The 7,639-nt window shown below is 32.4% G+C and overlaps 1 protein-coding gene and 1 pseudogene across 4 annotated transcripts in view; both read left to right on the top strand.

Moving 5' to 3' along the window:
• Positions 1–7,639, top strand: part of LRFN5 (leucine rich repeat and fibronectin type III domain containing 5) — a 297,077-nt gene that overhangs the window by 124,337 nt on the left and 165,101 nt on the right. The gene's annotated exons all lie outside the window — the stretch shown is intronic.
• On the top strand, positions 3,055–3,287 carry LOC108540587 (peptidyl-prolyl cis-trans isomerase FKBP1B pseudogene; annotated as a pseudogene).

The following is a 7,639-nucleotide window of genomic DNA, read 5'->3' as shown; positions in this document are numbered from 1 at the left end:
AACAAACTAAGCCCAAACTTAGTAGAAGGAAGTAAATAACAAAGATCAAAGTAGAAATAAACAAAATAGAGACTAGAAAAACAGTAGAAAATATAAATGAAACTAAAATTGTTTTTTTAAAAGATAAAATTCACAAATCGTCAGCTAGAGTAACAAGGAAAAAGAGAAAGAAGACTCAAATAAAATCCAAATGGACGGAATCGTTATAACTGATACCACATAAATGCAAGGAACCTAAAGACTATCATGGACAACTATACAATAAAAAATGAATAACACAGAAAAAATAAATAAATTCCTAGAAACATGCAATGCACCACGACAAATAAAAGAGAAATGGAAAAATCTGAACAGACTTGTAATGAGTAAGGAGATTGAATCAGCAATTTAAAACTTTCAAAATAAAATAAAGCCCAGGGCATGATAGCCTCACTACCAATTCTACTAAACATTTAAATAACTAATATCAGTCCTTCTCAAGATTATCCAGAAAATTGAATCGGAAGGAAAACTTCAAAATTTATTTTACAAGACAAACATTACCCTAACATTAAAGCCATACAAGGACCTTACAAGAAAAGAATACAACAAGCCAAAATCCCTGATAAATAGGGAGCAAAAATCCTCAACAAAACTAGCAATCCAAATTCAGGAGCACATAAAATATTTATTAACTATGATCAAATGGGATTCATTCCACAAGAGAAAGGATGGCTCAATGCACATAAATCAATAAATGAGTTACACTATATTTACAAAATGAAGAACAAAATCATATGATACAGGAAAAAAAAAAATTCTCGATAGATCCAGGAAAAAAAAAAGCAAAAAAAAATTTGACTGCATTTAACATCGGGTCATGATAAAAACTCTCAACAAATAGGTATTGAAATAATCTACCTGAACATAATAAAAGACATATATGACAAGCCCACAATCAATATCATATTAAACAGTGAAAAGTTGAAAGCTTTTCTTCTAAGATTAGGAAATAGAAAAGGATGCTCACTGTCATCACTTCTATTCATTATAGCATTGGAAGTCCTAGCTAGAATAACTAGATTAGAAAAAAGAAATAAAAGGCCTCCATAAAAGAAAAAAGAAGTGAAATTGTCAGTGCAAATTGAAAATGGCATCAGGTTTGCTAATGACGTGATTTTATTTTAGAAAACCCTAAAGGCTTTATCAAAAACCTATTAGAACAGTTTAGTACATGTAATAAAGTTGTAATTTATGAAAACAAAGTTTAAAACTAAAAGCAAACCATCCAAAAAGAAATCAAGAAAATAATTCCATTTACCATAGCATCCAAAATAAAATTTAATATTTAGGAGTACATTTAACTGAAGAGGTGAATGATGACTATGATGAAAACTATAATACATAGGTGAAAGAAGTTGAAGAACACACAAGTAAATAAAAAGATACCTCATGTTCATAGATTGAAAAATTTACCATTTTTTAAACATACATAGTACCCAAAGCAACCTACAGATTCAATGCAATCTTTATCAGAATTCCAATTTGTTTTTCACAGAAATATAATAAAAGTCTAAAAAAAAAAATCCCTGAACAGCCAAAGCAATTGAGCAAAAGAATAAAGTGGGAGGTATCAAATATCCTGATTTCAAAATAGATTATAAAGCTATTGTAGTCAAAACAGCATGGTACTGTCATGCAAGAAGATCTATTGATGAATGGAAAAGAAAAGAAAGCACAGAAGCAAAATCCTGACTATTTAAGGTCAATTGATTTTCCACAAATACAATGAAGAAAAGATAATCACTTCAATAAATGGTGTTGACAAAACTGTATATCCACATTCAGAAGCATGAAATTGGATCGTTCTCACACGCCATATGTGAAAATTAATTCAAAATGGACAAAATACCTATATGAAAGAATGAATCAATAAATCTACTAGAAGTAAATGTAGGGTAAAGTCTTCACAGTTTGGTCTGGGAAAGGATTTCTGGGATGGAACTTCAAAAGCACAGATTAGAAAAGCAAAAATAGACAGAGGATATTGCATCTAACAGAAAAGCTTTCATGCAGCAAAGACAACAATTTACATAATGGAGAGATAGCCCACAAATTTAGATAAAATATTTTTAAACCAGACATATGGTAAGGGGATAAAATCCAAAAAAAAAAAAAAAAAAACTAATTTAGTAATAGACAAAGAATCTGAATGGACATTTCTCGAAAGAAGACATATGAATGACAGACAGATATGTGAAAAAAATCCTCAAAGTCTCTAATCATCAGGGAAATGAAAATTGAAACCACAATGCAATATCACCTCACGCCTATTAACATGGCCATTACAAAAATGATAAGTGTTGGTGAGATAACAAGTGTTGGCAAGAAAGGGACCCTTTTGTACACTGTTGGGGCCAATGTAAAAGAATATAATCATTTTTCAAAATAGTATGGAGATTTTCCAAAAACTAAAAGTAGATTCCATATGACCCAGAAATCTTATTTTTGGATATATAGCCAATGAATCTGAAATCAGCATGTGAACGAGATACCTGTACTCTCGTGTTTATTTCAGAATTAGTCACAGTAGTCAAGATATAGAAGCAACCTGATTTTATTAAAAGATGAATGAAGGAAATGTGGTGTGTACACACACACACACACACACACACACACACACACACAGTAGAATACTATACAGTCTTAAAAATAAGGAAATTTTTTTCATTCACAGCGTGCCTGGAACTGGAGAAATTTATGCTAAATGAATTCAGCCAGTCATAAGAAGACAAATACTTTATGATCTCTCTTATATGTAATATCTAAAAAACTTGATATCACCTACTGACTCAGGTCCCCACTTTAGCTGCGCTTCTTTAATCTCTGCAGTTGTGACAGGAAGGTAAGCTGGAGCGACTATGTGACTGGGGCGGGAACCAAACTGATTTCAGGGCAACATCAGCAACCCCCAGGGTTGGGGCCTGTGGGACCATGATGGGTTAAGAAGGACATTCACCAACAAGAGCCAGAAGAGTCAAGAAGAGCCAGATGTATGTGGTGCACTACATAGGAATGTTCCAAAATGGGAATAAATTTGATTTATCCTAAGACAGAAACAAGTTCAAAACTGGTGAACAGGAAGTCATCAATGGTTTTGAAGAGGACATAGTGCAGATGAGCTTGGGGCAGAAGGTGAAGCTGACTTGCATACCTGATGTGTCATATGGAGCCCCAGGCTGCTACTCTAGTGTCATCCCTCCCAGTGCTACCCTATCTTTGACATGGAACTGCTCAACTTAGAGTGAAGGCAGGAAGGAAATCAAGGTGGCTGGATATGGCTGCTGCTCACCCTGCTAGCCTGCTCTGCCACTGGGTTAGCTCCTCTTATTGGGGCTCTTGATCAGTGTGCTAACCTCACTGTCCCATGGCATGATCCATTCTTTCTGCCCAAGTTGCTGTGTATATGTTCGTTATTGTTCATGCATATCCTTGCTTGAGGAAATTTTCATTGCATTGAAACATTTCAAGTTGTGCATTTTTTAATAAGGCATGTAGTAGCCATTCCTGGTCACAAAAAATAGATTTCTTGCTTGCAAAATCTACACTGCTCTACCTTCACTGAAGCCATATGAATGACAGACAGATATGTGAAAAAAATCCTCAAAGTCTCTAATCATCAGGGAAATGAAAATTGAAACCACAATGCAATATCAGCCAGTCATAGGAAGATATACACGGTGTATGCTAGAGACTTGAGCCAGTTACCTTTGCTCTCACTTTCTATCTTATAAATTCTGTTGGCTGCTCACTTAAACAATGTCTGCTTTGGAAATAATTTGTAAAATAAAGACACAGTGCTTGACCAAAAAATAAATCAATAAAATAAAATTAAAAATAAAACAGTTGATCTCATAGAATCAAAAGTAGAAAGGTGGTTACCAGAGACTGGGGAAGGATGATGAAAATGAAAACATTGATCAAAGGGGACACAGTTCCAGTTTTATTGAAGGAATAAACTTCAATGTTGTATTCCACTACAGTTAGGAGGAATATATCATGCATTTTAAAATTGTTAAAATAATAGATTTTTAATGTCCTCTTGACCAAAAATATAAGTAGTTAAGGTGGTGGATATGTTAATTAATTGGCTCTCTGTACAATGTATACATAGATCAAAACATGACATTTTACCCCATCGATATATACAATTATTATTTGTGAATTAAACATAAATTAATAAAATTTTAAAAGAAATATATTCATTTATATTTTTGGAAAAAATGTACAAAGATATAATTTTGTGACAACAGTTAAAAGTGGTGTGGATGGAACTGTCAAAGGAGTAGAGATTTTGTACATTAGTTAAGCTGGAATAAAATCAGTGTCTTGTAATTGGAGGATGTTAAATTAAATCATCTGGTAACTACAAATAAAATACTAGAGGATATAGATATACACAAAAGAAAATGAGAAAGCTACTGGGTGCAGTATCTCATGCCTGTAATCCCAGCACTTTGGGAGATCGAGGTGAGTGAGTTGCTTGAGCCCAGGAGTTTGAGACCAACTCAGGCAACATGGCAAAAATCTCATCTCTAGAAAAAATACAAAATTTAGCCAAGCATGGTGGTGGCATGCACCTGTAATCCTAGCTACTCAGGAGGCTGAGGCAGGAGTATCACTTGAGCCCAGGAGGCTGAAGCTGCAGAGAGCTGGTATCATGCCTGCCTGGGTAACAGAATGAAGTCCTGTCTCAAATGAATGAAAAAATAAATAAGAAGACAGAAATACATTTAACCATTTCAATACAAAACAAAATTAAATAAACACAAAAGAGGATGATAGTGTAGGAAATGAGGAGCATTATTCTATAATACATATGGAAAACAAATAGCAACATGACTAAAGTAAGTCCCACATTATCAGTAATCATTTTAAGTGTAAACAGATTAAACACTCCAATTCAAAGACAGAGATTGGTAAAATGCATTAAGAAACACACGCACACCATAATTCAAATAATATGCTGTTCACAAGAGACTCAGTTTGGATCCAGAAACACCAATAGGCTGAAAATGAAACTATGTAAAAATGTATTTCATGCAAATATTAACAAAATTAAAGCGGGGGTAGCTATAGTAGTATCAGACAAAATAAATTTTAAATTTATAAAGCTTACAAGAGACAAAGGCATTATTTATTAATAAAAGTTGAGCAACAGCAATAGAGCAAGAAGATAAAAGTTTTAAACATTTGCACACATAGTAATTGACTGTAAAATATAAGGTAAAACTGACAGAATTGAAGGGGAAAATAGCTCTACACAGTAGTTGGATACTTCAATACTTCACTCTCAGTAGAACAACTAAACAGAAGATGAAAAGATAGAGGATTTAATGAACAAAATAAGACAACCGGACCTAACAGATATACACAGAACACTCTATCCAACAACAGAATGCACATTCTTCTCAAGTTCACCCAAGACATTTTTCAGGATTTAACATACATTAAGCCACAGATTAAGTATCTATACATTTTAAAAGATTGACATCACAGAAAAGATTTACTGTGATGACAATGGCAGAATAAAGTTAGAAATAACAAAAGAAAAGCTAAAAATACCACAAATTTGTCAAAATTAAATAACGCATATTTGTGGAAATTAAATAACACAAATCGGTCAAAAAAATCACAAGGGAAATTAGAAAATGCTTAGCAATGAATGAAAAAATCATAACTATCAAAACTTATGGTACTCAGTGAAAGTACTGCTCACTGGAAAACTTTTAGCTATACATGCTTACATTTAAAAATAAGAAAGCTCTTCATTGAACAACTCAACTTTACAATTTCTGGAAATAGAAAAGAGGACCAAACTAAACCCCCAAAAATAGGAGAGGGAAATAAATAATAAAGATTGGAGCAGAGATCATTGAAATAAATAATAGTAAAATAAGAGAGAACATCATTCAAATTAAAAGTTGGTTCTTTGAAAGGCTCAGTAAAATTGATGAATATTGGACTAAGAAAAAAATGAAAGAAGATTCAAAATAAGGTTGTTATAATAGTAAATGAAAATGGGGATGTTACTACTAATTCTACAGAAATAAAAAGGATTATGATGTTATCCTGAACAATTGTATATCTACAAACTGAATAACCTACATGAAATAGACAAATTATTAAAAGTACAAAACTTACCAAAATTAACCCACAAAGAATAGAATATCTGAATAGTACTGTAACTAGTAAGGAAATTGAACCAGTAATTAAAATCTTCCCCAAAAAGAAAAGCCCTGGATCTGATGGCTTCATTAATGAATTCTACCAAATATTTAAAGAACTAATACTAATCTTTCTCAAATGGAAAAGGAACAAACACTCCTTAACTCATTATATGAGACCACCATTACCCTGGTAGCAAAGCCAGACAAAGATAATACAGGAAACAAATATTGCAGGCAGTTATGCCTTATGAACATTGATGTATAAATTCTCAACAAAATACTAGCAAACTGAATTCAGCAGCATATTAAAAGGATTATATACCAATTGACTGTGTGTGGCTTATTCCTAGAATGGAATGATGGCCCAATATATTAAAATCATTCACTGTAATATACCACATAAACAGAATGAAGGAAAAAATACACGATTATCTCAATTAATGCCAAGAAAATATTGACAAAATTCACTATCTTTTCCTGATACAAAACACTCAAATAATAGAAGGAAACTACCTCTATATTATAAAAGTCATGTATGACAAAAAATACGGAAGCATCACACTCAGTGGGGCAAGACTAAAATATTTTCTCCTAAAATTGTGAACAGGGCAAGAATCCACTTTGCCCCTTTAATTCAACGGAGTGATAGTTCTTCGCCAGAGCAGTTAGGCAATAAAAACGAATTAAGGGGTGAAATGATATCTCATTGTAGATTTTATTTTCATTTCTCTGATTATCAGTGATGTTGAACACCTTTTTCTATATTTCTTTGCCAGTTACATTTCCTCTTTTGAGCAATATCTATTCATCTACTGTGTACTCACAAAAATTTTAAAAAAAAGCAAAAAAAAAAATTTAGAAAGGCACTCCAAATGTATAAAAGAAAGAAGAAAGGAAAGAAGGAAAAGACATTAGAATTGAAAAGAAATAAATAAAATTATCTCAGATCTCAGATGATATGATCTTTTAAGTAGAAAATCCTAAAGAAAATGCACACCTAAAAGCCTGCTAGAACTAATTAACACATTCAGCAAAATAAGCGAATAAAATGTTAACACACAAAGCTCATTTGCAGTCTATACACTAATAATGAACAGGCTGAAAAGAAAATTAAGAAAATGATTCCACTTACAATACCATCAGAAAGAATAAAAGAGTTAGGAATAAACTTAACAAAGGAGGCAAAAGCCTTAGAGTGGCAACTACAAAACATTTCTGAATTAAATGAAAGAAGACATAGATTAGAAAGAATTCCTGTGTTCAAAATGGGAAGAGTTAATATTGTTAAAACATCAGGACTACCCAAAGGGATTCACAAATGTCCAATCACTATATTCTCATTACTTTTGTTGAATAAATTTTAAAATTCTAGAACAGAGAATTTCAAGGAGTCCAGAACAACCAAAACTATATATATGTATTTTAAATAA

Source organism: Rhinopithecus bieti, unplaced genomic scaffold (assembly GCF_001698545.2).
Source record: "Rhinopithecus bieti isolate Rb0 unplaced genomic scaffold, ASM169854v2 scaffold_15572, whole genome shotgun sequence".
NCBI classification, from domain to species: Eukaryota; Metazoa; Chordata; class Mammalia; order Primates; family Cercopithecidae; genus Rhinopithecus; species Rhinopithecus bieti.
This window is presented reverse-complemented; position numbering and strand designations above follow the sequence as displayed.